We start from the raw sequence: 21,391 nt of genomic DNA on the forward strand, positions 1-21,391 counted from the left end.
ACATACAGCGCCTGGCTATGAGCAAGGAAAACAGAACAGGGAAGGTGCAGAAGTGAGGAAAAGCAGATGGGGCCTGGGAAGCTATAGAGAAATGTGTATCTATAACAGAATGAGGAAAGGGTTCCTCTATAGAAGAGAGGAGGTGGGGACAGGAGCCCCTAGAGACAGGCTTCTTATCTACAGAGTAATAGCCATTGTAATTTATAGCTACAGGAGTGGATTGCTTGGATTTTCATTGTTGATTTTTTTTTCCAGAATGTGTGTGTGTGTGTGTGTGTGTGTGTGTGTGTGTGTGTGTGTGTGTGTGTGTGTGTGTGTGTAGGCAGGGTCTCATACAGGTCAGGCTGACCTTAAACTATATTTAGCCACTGATGAACTTGAACTTCTAACTCTGCTACCACTGTCCCCTAAGTACATGGATTAAATGTGTACACCACCACACCCAACCTAACTTTTCCAGATTCCTTGATAAATGAAAACACACACACACATATATCTATATCTATATCTATATCTATATCTATATCTATATCTATAATTTTATATGCAGATAATTATAACACATATGTTGGTTGGCTTTCCATAACTGTGGAAAAAACTCACTGTATCTGCTGGTCAAGCAATGTATATGACATTTTCTTATACTTTTCATGAGTATTTGTTCATTTGCTTGTTAGTCATTTGTTTAACTTGAGTTCTAGGGCTTAAACTCAGATCGTGTATAGAAAATGCTTACTAACTGATCTTCCCAAACTTTCGTGCATGATTTTGACTTTTGCCAATGAGTTAAAAAATATATAAAAATGGCCGGGCGGTGGTGGCGCACTCCTTTAATCCCAGCACTCGGGAGGCAGAGCCAGGCGGATCTCTGTGAGTTCGAGGCCAGCCTGGACTACCAAGTGAGTTCCAGGAAAGGCGCAAAGCTACACAGAGAAACCCTGTCTCGAAAAACCAAATATATATATATATATATATATATATATATATATATATATATATAAATGAATGACGTCTATGAATAGGTAGTCTACTCTTAAAGCAAAAAAGAAACACAAACAGGCCTAGGTCCCAATGTCCCTTTCAAGGACAAACCCTAATGACAGAACTTCCTCCCACTGGGCCCTACTTCCTAAACATTTTACTTCCTTTCAATACTTTCAGGGCTAGAGGACAGCCCATTGACACATGGGCCTTGGAGGGCACTCGTGATATAAATTGTAGCATTTTGTATGCAGATATAATTTGGGGAGTTTGTTTTTTTGTTTGTTTGTTTGAGACAGGGTCTCACTATGTATCCCTGGCTGGCCTGGACCTTGTTATGTATACAAGGTTGGCCTCCAAGTCACAGAGGTCCCCCAACCTCTGCCTCCTGAATGCTTCAACACCACGATGAGCACCTGTGTTACTGAGATTTTCTACCAACTCCTTTGTCCTTGTTTGCTTTGGCTTAGAAATCCCTTTGTTTCCCTCCTCCCTGCCGTCACTGACCTTCACACCCTAGCAATTTATATTAACAATTTCCAACAGTTTTCTGCACATTTACACAGCCATGAACACACACATCATATAAAAGACTTGTGTGAACATGTTCCTGTGAACATAATACATAATTGAATCATATTCTATTTTTCTGCATCTTGCATTCTTCAATTGTGTAAACCCTAAGACTTTGTCACTTGAACTGTAAAGCAGTGAAAACTCTTATCCATGGGTCCTTTATATTAACTTGATATTTTGTACTAGAGAACAGATTCCTTAGGATGGGAAACACAATAAATAGCATTAGAAACAGAAATTTATTAGAGTACCCTTCTCTCAGTATCCCCAGCAGTAAGTGCTGCTGTATTTAGCTCTGACCTCTTGGGCTTTCATCTCTGCATTGGCTCTGTGTTTCTTATTTAATAAGACGGTTACAACTACATGCTGCTGTTTTGGGGGTTTTGTTTTGTTTTGGTTTTTGCTGCTGCTGGTGTTTCAGACAGGATTTCTCTGTGTAGCTTTGGAGCCTGTCCTGGAACTCATTCTGTAGACCAGGCTGGCCTTGAACTCACAGAGATCCACCTGCCTCTGGCTCCCGAGTGCTGGGATTAAAGGCTTGCACCACCACCACCCAGCTAAGTGCTGCTGTTTTGACCTGGAGACAAAGTGTTATCCCATTGTTCTTTCAGCATCTAGTGACTGTGGTTACATTTCATTTGCTTACTAATTAGATTTATAAAATGCTTTGTATACCCACAAATCATTTTGCTTTATTTGACTTTGTTTTGTTTTGAGGGGGTTTCATTGTAGCCAAGGCTGGCCTGTACCTTTCTATGTGTCCCAAGATGACCTTGAATTTCTGGTCCTACTGCCTCTACCTTTCCAATTCTGAGTTCCAGGTGAGCACTACCAAGTCCTATTTATTTGGTTAAGGATTCAAATCCAGGACTTCCTACCTGCTAAGCAAGCACTCTACAGACTGAGCTGTCAATACTCCAATAGCCCATCCCATTACTAATTTTCCCAATGTAAGTCTTTTATGTTAAAGTATACAAATTATTTAGACATTGAAAGTATATAAAGTCCTAAATTGTTATTCTTATTAGAAATCTAAAGGGACTGGGGAAAGGCCATTGTAAGGATTGTGGGTTTCTTCTGAGTAGCCAGAGAGGCACAGCTGGGAAGTCTCACTTTGGTTTGGATGGGATTACTAAGGGACCTATAAACAACAGACTACTGGGGGAAACACTAGAAACTGGTTAGGGAGCTATGGTGGCAATCCAAGCTAACTGCCTTGGGTGGGAAGAGAGAGAATGGCTACAATCCATGCCTTGCTGCTGGGTTAACAAGTTCATAGAGTTCAGCCAAGACCTGATGGAATGGAGGCAGCAGCCTTGCATCTATCTGGAAAAAAGCAGTTCAAAAGAATAGCTTTGACAAAGACAATAAGGTAGGCATGAACTCATCTATTCCTTCAACCTATTCAGCTAGGACAGGATCGGGGTAAAGGGAGGGAAGGAGTGGAGGTAAAGGTACAGGGGTGGGAGTAAATTCGAAGCTGCTAGACATTGGGAGCATTAAAGAGGCAGAGAAAACAGAAGTTACTACAGTGTTAAGCATGGAGGCTAAAGAGAAGCGTGAAAGATGACTCCAAGATATCCAGTTTGAGCCGCTGGAAGTTTGGAGTTTCTGATGTCAATAGAGCCTGGAAAAACCTGGAGTGGAACCTGGTTGAGTTCTGAAGGGACTGGATACAGGAAAGGATCTGCACGCTGGAGAGCAGGCATGTCTGTGCCCTTGGAGCTCCAGCAATACAGAAGTCTTCTCCTCCAGTCAGTACTGAAAGCCTTGAGTGTGCCACAAGATCCTAGCAAATGTGGCATGGCAAAGGGGACTGGGTAGCGCCCGTGGGAGGGAACCCAGAGAGCGCCTCACTGCTCACAAGCAGCAGCTACCACTGTGAATCGAAGCCAGCAAAACACCTTCCAGATTCTCCCCAAGTGAGATGATAGAGACTGCTGTGGTCCTCGGGGTGTGATGGGAGTCCTGTTGCAATCCAAAGAGGAAGAATGTCCACCTGGGCCTCCTTGGTGCATGCCCAGCCACAATTCAATAGTAGTTGGCAGGATTGGAAAACCTGCCCGGGTCTTCAGAAAACACCCAAAGTACACCACTCTTCGCTGGGTAAGGATACCCAACCAGTTCCTTGGAGCTGTAGCATCCATGCTAAAATCGACAGTCTGAAGAAAGCCAACTGGTTTATGGGTCTGCAGCTTCCCTGTGCCTCTGTATTTATCCCCACTCCTTCCCTCTCCCTGGCACTCAGCCCTAGTTTATCCTAGCTGAACAGGTCAAAAGAATATGTGGATACATATGTCCACATCTCTGTGGAAACTCTTACGAATTGTTTCTCCAGGTAGCCATTAGGCTGCCCCCTCCCCTCCAACAGGTCTTTGCTGAACTATAACCTCATCAGTGCAGTAGCAAGGCATGTATTATAGCTATACTCTTCCCTCCTAGTACCCCACCCCAGTCCCCTGAGTTTCTCACACTGAACAAGATGCTTATATACTGTCTTTTGCTTGTAGTCTTTTCCTGTTGCTTTAGGTAAGCTTCCTGTGGAGGGGTCCCCTTTTTGGTGATTGATGTCTTCTAAGTGTTTGTTGTATTGTATCTTCAATAAATAAAATTTGCAAGTGTGCCTCCTGAAAAAAAAAGAAATCTAAAGGGAAGATCAGATCATTAAATACTCATTATCAAGTCTAAAAAGTTTGAAGCTATAAAGGAAAAAAATTAATGTATTAGTCTATATGAAAGTGAAAATCTTATATGTGGCAAAATGGACCATGAGCAGAGTAGCTTTGGCAGCTTTTCAATTTTAAATGATCATTTAGCTGCAGCTAGGAAAACGGATTTAAGAGATGACAGGAGATGACTTAGAGATGAATAGAAGGTAACTTCTGTGGTTACCATGATAAAGGACATGAGCAAATAGAATGCATGGGTCTTGCAGATTGGTTGGATATAGTGAGACACAAAATATCTGAAAATACAGGTGTTCATTTATCTTAACCAACACTTATTTAACACGAGCTAAATAAAAAGAATATGAAATCTAAAAGCTTCTGAACTCGTTCTATTAACAACCAAATTTACTAACCAGTGAGGACTGTGTATGGCGCCTAGCCTCCTGGGCTTCAGGTTCCTGAGGGTAGCAATGAACCTAGCATTGTGCCTTTCCAGATGGTTGAATAGATTATCAGGTGTAATGTTCCCTAGCACAGGACTTGGTGCAGGGGGACCCTTGATGTGTCTGAGCTCTCATCTCCTCCATTCTTCTGTCTTCTGTCTGTCACCAGTCTGGGCCCATGGAAAATACCCTAGAGTAGTGATCCTAAGCATGCCTACCGTCCCAATTGCCTAGAAAACTATTTTAAATTCGTAGGTTTCTTGGGCCCTACTCTCAGAGACTAATTTGCTGATCTGATGTGGAATTCAGGAACTGTGTTTCTATCAAAATACATAGGAGACCTTGATGCTCAGCTAGACTTGGAACCAGTTCCCTAGAAGGTATAAAAGGGAATGAGGGGAACCACTGAAACAGATTCTGTTGGTTAGACTAAAGAGGAATATAAGTGTTGCTCTCTGCAGGTGCAGGGAGGGCCTGGTCAACTCCCAGAGTGCATGAGGTCAGCCTTGGAAGATCAGCTAGCAAAGGCAAGAAATAGCCTCTGTGTGCCAGAATGGGGCTGGAGGAAGGAGAAAGGAAGCATAGGCTGGGTTAAGTAAGGGAAGGTCCTTAAAAGCTACCGTAGGAGTTTGGTCTTCATCACACAAGCAATGGAGACTCATCAAAGGTTTCTAAGCAGGCTGGTAACCTGCTAAGAGCTTGTCTTAGTAACTTAGTGAGGCAACGTTGGCAGCAGAGTGGAGAATACACTCTACAGGCATGAGGGATTGCCTCTGCTAAAACTGTGATTATCCAAACAGCTTTATTTGGAAAATACACCACTTCAGTGATCTTGAACTCTGTCCAAGGCAAGTGGAAGTACAAATAAGAGTGGGATCTTATTTGTAACAAGAGGCAAAGTTCACAGAGTGACCATTTACCTTTATATGAAAGTTTTTTATATGAGAGCTTCTGGTTAACAGCTTCAAACTTGCATGTTTTTATCACAAAATTAATTAACACTTTCCTTTTAATCAGGTCTTACATTATACCAATTTAGATGTGAGATCAGCTGCCCTGCCCCCCAAAAAAAACCTAAGTGAATTTTACACCTAGCATTGTTGATACTGAGGAAAGTACAACAAAAGGTCCTTTTTCATTAGGACAGCTGAAAAATATCACTCTGTATTAGTGACAGTAGAATTGAAAGCAGTAAGTGTCGCTTTCCACAAAGTAATTTAGCAGCAAGATTGCAGAGCAGTGTGCCAGCCCCCTGGGATATTTTGAAGCAAAGGAACTGAAATGCAAAGAGATACAATGGTGCTCACAGGCAGCCCAGTTGCTGGAGACATCACCATCTGTGGGAGACAGGCTGGAGACACTGGTTAGGAAAGATTTACTGTCCTGGGCTGACAAAGGAGATGGACAGTACCCAGTCGGCTGGGCAAATCAGAGGATCATTTATAATACAACACTGGGCAACCCCACCCCCACCCCAAACACCATGACAAAGTGCAGACCAGGCACAGGGCCAGGCTTCCTAATAAGACCTTGACAAGGACAGGAGGGGGTACTTCAGGAAGGAGCCCAAGTCCATTCCATTAGCTCTGACTTATGTAATATTCTTTTTGAATATACAGACTGTAAAAGAGAAAATGGAATTATATAATTAGCATGAGACTCTTACATCAGCTTTGGCTGTAATGAGTTTTCTTCTAAAATAATAAATTACTTGCATGTTTGTAGCAAAAAATAAAAATCAGGAAAAGAAAAAGTATACAAATGACCTCCAGGCTGCCAGTGGCAGGAAACATGGCTGACATTATAAAGATTAGTATTCATTATGTACACTCAAAAAGACAGGCAAGTAATTTTTCAAAACATGGTGTTATGTCCATTCTTGTAACCTGTTCTGTTTTAATGTTGTAGACACATTAGAACTGAAGGAGTAAGATCTGCTTTTTGTTACTGTTGAATGTGATGTGAGGATTATTTACTTGCTCTTCCTTCTATTTTTATTTACTTATTTTTGGGAGTGTCTCAGTAACTGACTCAGAACTGTTGATCCTCCTGCCTCAGTCCCCCAGTGCTGTGATTATAAACCACTACAGCTGGCTCTCTTTTCTCTCATTTATTGTCTTTTTGGCATTTCTCTCCCTTTCCTTCCCCTTCTGAGTTCAGGCTGATCTTGAACTCCTGGTATTCAACCTCCTAAGTTCTGGAATTACAGATGTATGCCACCATGCCCAGTTTACAAAGAACTTCAGTCCTGCCAGACAAAGTGAGATGTCTTCCCTTAAAGGTATCTAAGGGAAGGAGAGGTCCTGTACTACAATGAAGCACACTTAGTATATGACCTGTGCTATGTGACCGAGGTAAGAAATGGGGCCCATATGGCTTAGACTATGTGATGAGGATCACCTTTCTTTCAGTAAGGAAGTAGTTCTTGGCTAATGTGTGACCTAGAAGACATTAAGTTGCTCGTCTCTCCCCTTACTCTATGCCCTGGCATGAGGCAGGGTAAGCTGTGTGTGATTTTACTGTGTTTACAATCTTCTCTGCTTAGGCCCCAAAGGATCTGGGTGCTCCAACAAGGAAAAACCAGAGTCTTGGCTTGGGCTGAAACCATAAGAAAAGAGAGATCTCCTTCTTCTGGATCTGTTCACAGTAAAGATGGAGGTGTTGTCAGAACACCTGAGCCCATGGGGACACTCTCAGTCAAACCACCACACTTGCAATTCCATTTCCATCCTCTGTTACCCACTGTCCTGTGCTATACACAATTAAACACACTGAGTCCTACATCACTTTGTTCCTTTTAAGTACTAGTGACCTACAGAAAGCTAAGTACCTGAAATGCAGCCTAGGGCAGGACTCTGACTTTCTTCACTTGAGTGGCTCTAAATATAATGATGAGTGCGGAACTCAGATATGTTACCTAAATTCTCATGCTTCACCTCCCTGTGAAGTCTTCTGATGGGGAGGACTACGCCATCACAAGTTTGGGTGTTAAAACTTGGTTTTAAAACAAATAAAAGAGGAAAAGGAAGTGTAGCTCAGTTAGTAGAGTGCCTATCCACCATGCAGGAAGCTCTGGTAGGATCCTTAGCACCACAGAAATCAGACATGATGGCACCCAGCACTCAGGAGTTGGAGGCAGGAGATCAAAAGTTCAAGGTTATCCGTGGCAACAGAGAGAGCTTGAGACTACCCTGGCCTATATGTGACTCTGTCCAAAAATAATAATAGTAGTAGTAATAAAACAGAAAACATTAATAAAAGCTCACTTCATACAAAGTGTGGCCTAACCAGGTTTTTCTCCCAAGAATTTTTAGAAGATTAAATTCACAGTATTTTATAGTAAATATTTAGCAACAAACAGCCAACAGTTAGTGTGTCCAGGGTGCAGCAGCAAGCTGGGAGAGTACTTAACAAATGAAGAGAAATCTACAAATGTGGCTTCTAAGTGCTGCTTGCTGGACTGTGACCTAGACTCTAACACAAATAACCAGTTGTTATTTGTAGAGCCTGGGGATTAAATGCCATGGCTTTGGAGTCAGGCAACTCTGGGAGTTAATCTCTGTGTTGCCACAGAACAGGCCAGTTCGTTAACCTCTGTCAGCATCAGTTTCCTCATTGCTCTGGCTTGGATAATGAATGTCCCCCCCAAAGAACCTACGTTAAAGGCCTGATCCCCAGCCTGTGCTGTGTGCTGGTGGTGCAGTCTTTAAAAGGTGGAGCCTAGTAGAAGGTGCTGAGGTCATTAGGGCTGCGTCACAGAAGACCTGTGAGACCCTGCCCTTTCCTCTCTCTCTCTTTCTTTGCTCCCCAGGGTTTTATTATTTATTTATTTTATTATTAGTGGGGAGGGTCATAGGGCAGGTTTAGAGTTCAAAGGAAAACTCTGTGGAGTCAGTTCTCTACCTTCACATGGGTTCTGAGAATCAAACTCAGGTTCTCTAGGCTAGCATGGCATGCACCTTTCTCAAGGAATCTTCTAGTCACCTAGCCCCACCCTGACCCCTGCTTTTGATGTAAGGGATTTTACTTTCTTATGTGTTCCCACCACAATGTGTGCCTCACCAGAGATTAAAACAATGAAGCAAAGTGATCAGGAATAAAATCTCCCAAACTGTGAGCCAGGTTAAATCTTTCTTCTTGCCGGGTGGTGGTGGTGCAGGCCTTTAATCCCAGCACTCAGGAGGCAGAGCCAGGCAGATCTCTGTGAGTTCAAGGCCAGCCTGGTCTACAGAGCGAGTTCCAGGACAGGCATCAAAACTACACAGAGAAACCCTGTCTCGAAAAACAAAAAGCAAAAAACAAAAACAAAAAAACAAACAAACAAAAAAACTTTTTTCTTCATAATTATCTCAGATTTTTTTTAATATAATGTCAGAAAGCTGGCTAACACAATCACCTTCTAGATGAGGTAATAAATTCTACTTCAGAATTCACAGTAATTCTGAAAGGATTATATGAAAAACTGTCCATTTTCTACTTTAAAGCTGAAGTTCTGGGTGGGAGAGATGGCTCAGCAGTTAAGAGCACTGGCTGCTGTTCCTGAGGACTGGGGTTCAGTTCTCAGCACCCAAATGGTGATTCACAATCATCTGTGTCTCCAGTTCCAGAGAATCTGATGCATTCTTCAGGCCTCCATGGACACTGTGTGCATGTGGTGCACACATGTAGGCAAACACTCACACACATAAAGTCTTTTATTTATTTTAAATATCTTAGTAAATACATCTTTTTAAAAATAGGCATATTGAGATGACTCTCCTCTGAGAAGCCCATACCCACATTTCCCAATGTGACTGTTGTTTTTATTAAAATCTCAATCATTCAATTTACCAGGAGCCATATGCTGGGGTGAAAGCCTGCTAGCTCAGAGAGACAGAGAAAGCACCCAGCTGACCTTCCTCCTCAGCTGATGTCCCAGAAGCCTCTTCTCTCTCCTCCAGTCTCAAACAAGTCCCCTCAAACTCAATGTCCCTCCCTTCTACTTCCTGTGAGTCTATCCATCCTCCTAACTCCCTCTTACTCTCTATGTTTTTTTTTCTTAATCATCCTGTGTTCACTTCCTGTTAACTGGTTGCTTGCTCCACATCTTGACCTAAGGTTGACTTTATTAATCCTGTTTACAATATTCAAGCAGAAAGCTCTTGGATTAAAGGTGTGTGCTAGGGCTGAGCCACACCACAACTAGAAAGAGTTTTTTTTTTTCTGGTAAATAATGCAATCTCAGGTTCACAGTGTGATCAAATTTTCTGAAACATGATTTCTTTCCTTCTTGCATCTTTCTTTTACCATAGCATTTAAGATCCCTTAATAAACTGCAGCTCTTCAAAACAATAAATATATTGAAACAATTTATATTTAATCTTTTTTGGTATTTGCTTTGTTTTGTTTTTTTGAGACAGGGTCTTTCAATTATGTAGCCCTGACTATCCTGGAACACACTTATGTAGGCGAGGCTGGCCTCTCACAGAGATCCCCCTGCCTCGGCCAGCTATATACAAGGGGTGTGTGTGTGTGTGTGTGTGTGTGTGTGTGTGTGTGTGTGTGTGTGTGTGTATGTAGTGGTTGGTGAGTGTATACATCCATGTGTGTGCATTTGTGTGTGTGAATTCAGACATGCACGCCATGGTACACATGTGGAGGTCAGAGGACAACATTGGACATCCATCCTCACTTTCCACCTTGTTTAAAACAGTGTTTCTGGATGTCTCTACTCTTCACCATGGGTGTGGGAGAGCTAGTCTCAATGGCATGGGCCTAGGAGAGCTTTTCCCCTCACCTGAGTGGGGTGGTCCCAACGGCCCAGACTGACCAGCTCAGTCACCACCAGGCCCACAACCTGGGTCTTAGGTTGGTCCACCCTAACATCTGCCCCATCTATGACCTGCTGGAGTGCATGAAGGAACTGGTAATGTGGAACAATAACAGCAGGATCTCCATGACTCAAGGCAACAGCAGGATATCTGAGGAGTTTGAGGGTCCAGTGATGATGGTGTACCAGAGACCTTAAAACAGACCAATGACTCATTGCAGTGAACATTTAAGGGTGGGGCTGATTGGACAAAAGGGTGTAGTGGGTAACACACCACAGTTCCCTATTTCATTTGTACTGAAATGTGATTTTATTTGTATGTTAATAAATAAAGTTACCTGGGGGTCAGAGCTAATAGCAAGCCATAGCAGAAGCCGGGCAGTGGTGGTGGTACACACCTTTAATCCAGATCACATGACAGGCAGATCTCTGTGTGTTCAAAGATACAGCCAGCATGGAGACACACGCCTTTAATCTCAATACCAACCATAGAAGACCTGGAGGTCTGTATAGACAGTCAGTGATGAGGAGGTCATGTGGTTGGGTTTACAACCAATGAGAAGGCAAAACAGAAAGTCAATAAAAAGACAGATATACAGGAAGTAGCTCTTTTTCTGAGGGGAAGGACAACAGTGGCAGCGAAGGGTAAGAAAGGTTTTTTAGTATCGGCTTTTAACTCTGAATTTGGCTCCATGTTTCTTATTTAATAAGACTGTTCATCTACATCTGGTGCCCAACATGGGGCGCCATTTGTAGCTGGAGTTTTCTCCAATCCTGCCTGGCCCACAGTCAGGACAAATCTCTCTCACCTGCCAGTCCCACAGCTGCTTAGAACCAACCGAATAAACATACAGAGACTTATATTGCTTAAACTGTTTGGCCTAATGGCTCAGGCTTCTTGCTAGCTGTTCTTATATCTTAAATTAACCCATTTCTATTAATCCATAAGTTGCCACAAGGCTTGTGGCTTACCGGTATCTTAACATCTGCTTCTCATCATGGTGGCTGGCAGCGTCTCTCTGCCTCAGCCTTCCACTTCCCAGAATTCTCTTCTCTCCTTGTCCCACCTATAGTTCCTGCCTGGCTACTGGTCAATCAGTGTTTTATTTATTAACCAATCAGAGCACCACATTTAACATACAGAACATCCCAAAGCAGTTCCCTATGCCACTTGGATGAATGAAGAGGTATTGGAAAGACAGAGGAGCAAGGTGGGTTTTTTGTTTGTTTGTTTGTTTTGTTATTAGTTAATTTTCAGGGGGCTAGAGAGGCATGCTGCAGAGGTGAGAGGTGGATATAGAGGGACGGGGAGGTGAATGGGATTGGGGTACATGATGTGAAATTCCCAAAGAATCAACAAAGAATTATTTAAAAAAAAAAAAAAACAGTGTCTCTGTTGTTCACTGTTGTGCATGCCAAGTGAGCTGTCCTGAGACCTGCCAGGGATTCTCCTATCTCTACCTCTCATCTCTACTTACGAATACTAGGATTACAGATGTTCAAGCTAAGGGTCTATCTTTTACTCGGGTTGTGGGGATTTGAACTCAGGTCATCATGCTTGCAGGACAATCTCTTTTACAAACTGAGCCATCTCCCCAGCCCATATGCTATTATTAAGACTTAAGCACAACTCTATCTTGAAAATTCCCATACTTCCTCTTGTTTATGTATTAGTGCAATATACTTAGAAACTGGCTTTGCATCAGTTCCTTACTTGGTCCTACAAGGTAGCTACAAACAGTAATAGCCCATTCTGCCTTCCTTTTGTATCTGTCTCCTTAAGCATCTTACTCTCTTTGTTTGCAGTGTCCTGTTTCACACAACTAAATGGTACTTAAAGATCTCCAGTCATTGTCCCCACTTGTAGTCAGTCACATCAGGTTCCAGAGACTGATAAATTCATTTATAATAAGGAATACCTAGGACAGATACCACTACCATCACCCCACCTGAAAAAGTAAGGTCAGCTAATTTTAACAACAAAACTAGTTCTGCAGTATATAAAAAGTATGCTCACAATGAGGAAGGAGGTTTCCCAGGTATGCTCTGAGCAACACAGAAGATAGCGTGTTCACCTGATATGAAGTAGAACTTTAAACAGACCAAAGTTCACATTTACCATGATTTAAGTCAACTAAAATACTGTTCTTTGATAAATCTAAAGTCTCCTGCTTCCTCTCAGACTGGAACCTCATGAGAAAGAGACAAGCAATTCAAAGACTACCAAACTGACTAGCATTAACATATGAACAAGTTCATCTGAATCTGGATTTCATTGCAGCAATTTCCAGTAAGGAATATTTGAACTGAGTAGCTCGAAATCAACATGCAGGCTGTTAGGTGCCGTCTTCTACTACAGCAAAGGCACACGCAGAGCCAAGTTTAGAAGCAAATGGTACTTGGTGAATGTGGAGTCAGTATAGCACATATCACACATTGCCCTTTAGGCTCTTTTCCCACACTCCTGGTATGCTACAGCCTCCCACTGCCAAAACAACATGTTTCCCTTAGACGTGCTTATCATACTTACCTATCGGTAGCCTCATTTACATCGCATTGCTTTTTTGTAGACATACCAGGGTCATTGTGGTTCACCTTTGTGGATGAACACATTTTCCTCAGCACATAGTCACCTCAGATCTGAGGGTGAGTCATTGGTGTTAACACTATGTCTCATTCACTCATCTTTATCCACTTTTCAATTGAGTGTGACCAGCCACCTCCAGAGAGATGGGTGTCTAAATATGCCCCTGATTTTGGTCTGGACACTTTTGTAAACTATGAGAAAAGTCCACCCACAATAGTAATTAACAGGCTGTCATTCAATCCAGCAAATATTTATTTCTGAAGGCATATGTGACTAATGTCAGGTATTTATGGCATGCTTAGTTGCCTAAGTGGTATGCCCTATGTGTTATTCTTTTGACCTTTGATTGTTCAGTGGGAACCTTTACACATCTTTTATCAGTGGGGCATGAATAGAGTGAGCTTAGTTCAGAGTAGGGTTAAGACAGTCCTAGGAGGTACAGGTGAGTTAGGGGAAGGGAGGGTGGATGGTCACAAATACAGTACTGTTCTGCCTTGGGTGGATCTCAACCATATATGTTGTGATTTTCCAAGATCATTAAATGAAGAGGCAGCAGTCCCAGATACTCAAGCCTCATCATGTGAACCTCCATCATTCAGCACCCAGTGTCTGCCAGATATGCTGACATTTCAGAGGCTTTCTGATAATTGCCACCAACCCTGAGTCTAAAGGATCAGACTGGATCACACAGGTGGCTGTGCATATCTAAACCCACTCTGGGGGAGGGGGTAAGTTTTTTGCTTGTTTTGCTTTGTGGTGTTTGTGTGTATCTGTGTGTCTCTGTCTGTGTGTATTTGTGTGTATCTCTTTCTCTGTGTCTCTGTGTGTGTCTGTATTCATTCACATATGTGTATGCATATGTGTGGAGCATGCCAGAGATTGATGTCTGGTATCTTCCTCAATCACTCTTCACCTTAGTTACTGACTGACTCGGGTTTCATTGAGCCTAGGGCTCATAGAGTCAACTAAACTGGCTGGCCAGCAGGATCCTAGGATCCTCCTATCTCTATCTTCCTGGCACTGGGGTTATAGGTGTGCTTCTCTGTGCCTAGACTATTTTGTGGGATCTGTGGATCTAAATCCAGGTCCTCCTGTTTGCACAGCAAGCACGGTACCAACTGAGCCATCTCCCCAGCCTCCAACCTCAATTTCTCTACCACCCCATGGATGACTCAGCCAAGGCTCAGTCACAGAACCAGTATAGCTTGGGGAACATCCACTCAAAGGAGGAAAAAATTGTGTCAACTGCTCATCAGAGGGGACCACCTGTTGTCTGAGGCAGACAGAGCATTGTTTTATTTTCCTGATGGTCAACTAACACTGTGCCTTCTAGTCCTTCTTCTTGTAAAGAGACCTTCCCAATCCTACTGATCCTTTTGTTAAAGTGTAGTTTAAGGTGGCTGGAAAGATGGCTCAGTGGTTGAGAGTGCCTGCTATTCTTCCAGAGGACCAGAGTTCAGTTCCCAGCACCTGTATTGGGGTGGCTCTCAACCACCTGTAACTCTAGCTCCAAGGAATCTCCCTCTTCTGGACTCCACAGGAATTGCACATACCTACACATACTGACACATACACAGACACATAATTAAAAATAAAAATAAATCTTTTTAAAATGCTAATAGAATATGAATCATATGAAATTTAACATTTAAAACACTATATAGCATTTATTGTACAAAAAACGCATAATGTCAACCATTGGCTCATCATCCTTGCACAGGGAACATTCAAATCTTTCTCATATTGCTGTAATTTAGTACAAATACTTTCAAAGATCCCATCCTCTTTTGCTGGTAAGCTGATGCATCCTTTACCCCCAAACTCACTTATTCAGAGAACCCTTCCAAATCCAGGACCCTGTCGTGCCTGCCCCCAGTCTCACATTAGCATGTGATGCAGCTGTTCCATGGGTATCTGTCACCCTCACTTGGACTGTGAGCTCCATGAGGGCAGCAGCCAGAACCTAGAGCAGTGTTCTCAATCTTCCCAATGCGGTGACCCTTTAATACAGTTCCCCATGTTGTGCTGACCCCCAACCATAAAATTATTTCATTGCTAATTCATAACTGCAATTTTGCTACTGTTATGAATCAGAATGTAAATATCTTATATGCAGGATATCTGATATTTGACCCCCAAAAGAGTCGAGACCCACAGATTGAAAACTTCTGGCCTAGAGGAATGGTAGGATCCCAATATATACCATTCCATAAGGAATTAAATGAAGAATTAATAAAAAAAAAAATGCAGTTCTGCCTGCAGTCGACATGTAGGAAATCACTTGATTCTGTGTTAGCCTGAATTCCTGGTCTTCATCTTAAAAAACTAAAGCCAATAGTGAAGTGGTTTCATTTTTCTCTTTTCTCAAGTACAAAAACAATTTTGCCACAACTATTAATTTCCACTTCACCTTTCACAAAAGCCAACATTGACTATTCATCTATAAATACTAGATTCTCCTTTGAGTTTACTCTTTAAGGTTTCAATTAAATCTAAGAACAGACTGCTCAAGCATTTTGTTCTGTCTGTAAAGAAATGTAAAGTGGAACTTCTTTTGTACAAGCTAGTGGGCCTGATCCTAACACATCTTCAGGGAAGGTCCTTGTCTGGAGTTAGAGGTGGAGTCTAAAGATGGATTTCCCTGGAAACTGAGGTGCATCTGCACCTGCCACATTCATGGGAAACTCTGTCACACCTGACTCCAGGAAGCCCCTGCTATGGGGCCAAACAGGATTGATTCAGAAAAAGACCTAGAGTTTGTTTTGATTTGAATGAAGTGTCCCTCATATTCTCAGGTATTTGAATAATTAGTCCCCAGTTGGTGATACTGTTTGAGATGGCTTAGGAGATGTGGCCTTATTGGAAGGGACCAGGCCAAATTAGGTATCTATCTTTGGTACTCATGATGGTTAATTTTGACTGTCAACTTGATAGGATCTAAAGTCAAGTCTCCTAGACCTGGGAGACAAGCCTCAGAACATGTGTATGACTGAGTTTCTATACTGGATTCATGAAGGTAGAAACTAAGTGTGGGTAGTGCCGTTCCATAGACTAAGGAGCTAGACTGAATAAAAAAGAGAAAGTGAGCTGGGCACCAGCATCCATCTCTTTTTGCTTCCTGACTATAGATGAAATGTTGCCTCTTGCTCCTGTCTGTGCTTTCCCACCATGATAGTCTGTACTCTCAAACTGTGAGCCAAAACAAATCTTTCCTCTAGTTTCTTTTGTCAGATATTTGTTCACAGCAACAAAAAAAAAAAGTAGCTGGCACAATGCCAAAACCTTTGTTCCACTTTACTGAGTATAACGTTCACTGCTGCAATTTCAGAGACAACCTCCATTGTGATGGCACCATTGACACTGTGTAAACAAAGATCTTCTCTGGTCATTCTGCACCATGTACAAAGCCACAGGGAGTGGGAAAGACTCACAGCCTGTGATTACAAGACCTTGGCACACTTGGCATTTGATTACCCAGGCTGTATGTTAACTTTGTGGCTATCTAAGAAGTGGTCTCCCGTGAAGACCAAGACCACCTGGTTACACAGAAAATGCACTGTGAGCCATGTCATGAACATGGCCAAGCATCTCGTGTAGGTAACATCTCCAAGTAGCGGCCTACCCTCACACTCTGCAGTTTCTCTTGATTATCAGGGGAAAAGCTAGAGTTGATGCCCTCTGCCTCCAAGTATAGCATCTCCCAGGACTCTTCCAAATCCTGCCTGTCCCCATCCTTCTCACAGAGAATGTGATGAAGAACACACTAATCTCCTGGATCAAAGGTAGGAACAGAAGAAGTGCAAAAGGCCCCCACTGCAGGATCAGCAGCGCGTGCTGGGATAACTCTTCCAGCTCTCGGCCCAGAAGGTGATGAAAGACCCAGAGGCGCCTGCTGTGAGGTCACCGTCCAACCCTCCTTCCACCTGTCCTTCACCATCACTGTGTCCAGCCACTACCCCACTGAGCCAAAGGTTCCAGTGACCAGAAGCTATCTCACAGTCCCACGTTTCCCATCTATCTGCTGGTTTCCCAGTTTTGTAGATACCAATCTGCTTTCATCACCTCTACCACAGTTTCCCTTTCACACTGTCAGCCTGACCCTCACCTCCCCTTTCCTTGGCCACAGCGTATTCTTTTCTATGGCCACTGTCTAAACGCCCCCTGGAGCAGAAAATAGAACTCAGTCTCATTCACACACTCCTCCCTAAACCTTGGGATATATTTCCTTGTAGGTAAATGTCTTTGTTTAGAAAAATAAATAAATCTTACTGGAGGGACTGGTGGTTAGTTCACTTGGCAGAATGCTTGCCTAGCATGTGAAAACCCTGGGCCTAATCTCAAACACTGTATGAACTCAAGCATTCCTGCAATCCCAACACTTGGAAAATACATGAAGAAGGATCAGAAACTGAAGATCATCCTCAGCTACATTCAAGAACAGCCTAAGCCACATGAGACCCTATCAGACGGAAGAAGTGGTATTGGAGGGGGCAGGTGAGCAAGTGAGTTGTTGTTCTTTAAACTGGCCCCAGTGTTTCAGACTATAAATGCTTAACACTTTTCAAGGAATGGGATTTTATAATTATTTATTTTCATTTTTAAAAAATCATTATGGGGGCTGGAGATATGGCTTGGTGGTTTAGAGCACTGACTGCTCTTCCAGAGGTCCTGAGTTCAATTCCCAGTACCCACATGGCAGCTCACAACTGGCTATAACTTCAGGTCCAGAGGATCTGACACCTTTATACCAATCAAATAAAAGTTAAATAAATTTTGTAAAAAGTTACTGGTCTTTTTAAAAAAAAAGCCCTTAGAATAAAAAAATAATCATGAGACAGGCATGGTGGTGTACACCTTTAATCCCAGCACTTGGGAGACAGAGGCAGACTGATCTACAGAGCAAGTTTGAGGACAGCCGGGGCTACACAGAGAAACCATGTTTCAAAAAAAAGTTAATTAATTAAAATTTTAAAACATCATTACATTTATTATCCCACATTAATGTCTACTATGATCTTTACAAAGGCATATCTCCCCACACAAAAGCTTCTGGTTTGGGACTCCATTAAATTAATGGGTGTGTTGTCAAATCTGAAGTTTGTCAGCTTAAAAGTGGTTGCCATTTGTGTCTGTATGTTACCATCTGTACTTGCACATCTTTCCCTATTAGAGTGTGGTTTTCTCATAATGGCTTCACATGTGGACACTGTGTGCATGCGTACGTGCGTGCATGTGTAAATGTCAAGAACATACTGTGGGGGCTGAAAAGATGGGTTGGTGGTTGTGCCAGGTGTGGTCTCTCAAGTGCCTGTGACACTGGTGTTGTTAGGAGCACTGACAGGAGGATCGCTGGGGCTTCTCTAGCTGAACGGCAAGCTCACAGGAGATGAGGCAGAGGGCAGCAGAAGAGGACACCCAACATCCTCCTTCAGTCTCCACACATGCTCACACACACAGATGTCAGAGGGCACAACCTCCAAAGAGGCCACTGAGGTGTTCACTCTCAACCCTTCCACTCTGCCTGTCTTTTCAGGGAAGATGGATACCCTCAAGAGAAGACGAGTGGTTTTAGATTTTTGGTTTTGTTTTTGTCTTGAGAAGTGATTCTTAAGGACACCTCATGTTTCCCCAACACTTCCATTTTAAACCTTTTGGCTGGCCAGGTGGTGGTGGCGGCGGCGGCGGCGCACGCCTTTAATCCCAGCACTCGGGAGGCAGAGGCAGACGGATCTTTGTGAGTTGCCAGGCTGGTCTACAGAGCAAGATCCAGGAAAGGCGCAAAACTACACAGAAAGAAACCCTGTCTCGAAAAACCAAAAAAAAAAAAAAAAAAACAAAAAAACTTTTGGCCATTGAAGTCAGACCTTTTGAAGGCTCACTTAACTACTGAGATTTTGGAACAAATGGAAAGGATGAGAAACGCACATGGAGGAAAAGCAGCACACTGAGCTGGAAGCTACCCTGCGGCTTTCTCGATGCTAATCTGAAAGCAAAACTGACTGGCATTTGCTGGGCATTGAATTTCTCTGAGTGCCCTGAGTATGGAGACAGCAGAGGACCAGTGTGCTTTGCTACTTACAATCATCAGGCTCCAGCCTCAGTCCTGAAGGTGTCTGTGAACTCTGGTGATGAAGAGACAGCTGTGACCCTGGGAATGCCAGCCTGGCCAGACCCTTCACAATGTCATAAGTGTAAACCTAACTGTTCAGTGCTTCAAGAGCATAAACCAGGCATTAACTGACAGGGACACGTCATATAGTTTACAAATACAAGAGTAAAAAGACCAAATGGTAACTCTTCAGAGGCTGAGATGCAGTCAGAGGTTTGCTGTAGTGTGTGTGTGTGTGTGTGTGTGTGTGTGTGTGTGTGTGTGTGTGTGTGTGTGTGTGGTTTATTTTTGTTTGCTTTTGAGATGGCATCTCCTATAGCTCAACCTGGTCTCAAACTTGCTGTGTAGCTGAGGATGACCTTGAAGCTCTAATCCTCCTGCTCCACCTTCTGAATACTGGGATTATAGATGTGCCCCACCATGCCTGGTTTATGTAGTGCTGAGAATCAACTCAGGGTTTTATCCATCCTAGGCAGGTACTCAGTACCCTCAAGGTCGTTGTCACAGCTGCTCTTCACATCATCCCTTATAGGTTCACGTGTTGACTGAACCATGAGGTTATTGAAGCTCAGGGACGTTCAGAAACTTGCCCAAGATCACTCAGCTGAGGGTGTCCACAGCCAAGATGTAAGGAGCATGGTACCTCCTCAGTTTATCATACTGTCAATAATTGCCTTACAGATTTTAATCAATTTCATTTTTTCAGTAGGCACTGCAGATGTGTTCACATAGAATGTAACTGTTTTTTTAGCCCAAGCTACCTTCAAACTCACCATCCTCTACATTGGCCTCCAGAACACTGGGGTCATAGGCATGTGTTACCTGCCCAGTTTCATGTAACTTATCATTGTTCTTTCAGTTCAAGTACATTGAAGTAGCTGCTCTGAGGTTCCCAGCTTCTTGTCAGAATACCACAGACACTGTTTCTTCTTCCTCCCCTCTAGGACATTTTAAGAATTCTGCTCCACCCAGGCCCTCTGTATAAGTGAGACAGTTGTGTAGTTTGATTTGCTTAAGGGGCCCCTGGCAGTAAGATCAGGATCCATCCCTGGTGCATGAGCTGGCTTTTTTGAGCCTACTACCTATGGTGGGACACCTCACACAGCCTTGATGCAGGAAGAGGGGCTTGGACCTGCCCCAACTGAATGTACCAGGTTCTGTGGACTCCCCATGGGAGGCCTTGCCTTGTTTGAGGAGGAAATGGGGGGTGGATTGGGGAGGGAAGGCAGGAGAGGAGGGAGGAGGAAGGAGAGGGAGATCTGTGATTGGTATATAAAATGAATTTTTTAAATTCCTTAATTAAAAAAAGAACAAGAAAAAAAAAGAATTCTGCTCCACAATACAGTGTCTTCTGGGCAAGACAGCAGTTGTGACTGTCAGCACAAGATCAAGTGAGCCAACGTTCTAGCACAGTGTGAAAAGGGGTTCATGACCCTTAACTGAGGAGTTAAGGACAGTGGATGGCTTCTGGGAAAATAGTAAGTGTTTTCTAAGTGTGTGGCCCCTGGTAGATCAACCAAGCTCGAGTGACTAACTCCACCTCCAAAAGTGTATGGACAGCACAGTTGGACTTGGTGGGTTATCAAATAATAATTTTTAAAAGAAGGTATGAAGTTGGGGGTGGGTATGGAGTTGAGGGTGGATCTAGAGGAGTTGGGGGTGAATGGGATCAAAATACATTGCTTACTACTAATTTTTAAAGAATTAATGAAAAAAATTAAAGATCCCTGAGGGAATGTTGAGTAAATGTGGAGAAATTTGAAAATCATGGTGTCTTTAAATAAATATATAATATGACCTGTGGTGGTATTTTACTTGTACTGAAATGTGATTTTAATTGTATGTTAATAAATAAAGTTGTCTGGGGGTCAGAGCTATTAGAGCCATAGCAAGTGCATGGCGGCGGTGGCGCACGCCTTTAAGGACCTGGAGGGCGGTACATTCAGGCAGTGATGAGGCAGTCACATGTTTGGGTTTACAACCAATGAGAAGGCAGAACAGCTAGACTATATAAAGACACACACAGGAAGTAGGTCCCCTTTTCGGAGAGCTCTCTTGGCTGAAGAGGATCCCTGAATCAGGAAGGGTGAGGCTCTTAGCTCTGACCTCTTGGCTTTCTTCTCTGAATTGGCTCTGTGTTTCTTATTTAATAAGACCATTGGTTACATCTACAATGACCTGACTAATATATCAGTAAAAATACTAAAGTAATTAAAA

At 42.9% G+C, this 21,391-nt stretch overlaps 1 long non-coding RNA gene across 1 annotated transcript in view; it reads right to left on the reverse strand.

The window, feature by feature from the left end:
- Positions 1–21,391, reverse strand: part of LOC128104223 (uncharacterized) — a 38,716-nt gene that overhangs the window by 13,762 nt on the left and 3,563 nt on the right. The gene's annotated exons all lie outside the window — the stretch shown is intronic.

This window comes from Peromyscus californicus, unplaced genomic scaffold (assembly GCF_007827085.1).
Source record: "Peromyscus californicus insignis strain IS unplaced genomic scaffold, ASM782708v3 Scaffold_8__1_contigs__length_139910024, whole genome shotgun sequence".
NCBI classification, from domain to species: Eukaryota; Metazoa; Chordata; class Mammalia; order Rodentia; family Cricetidae; genus Peromyscus; species Peromyscus californicus.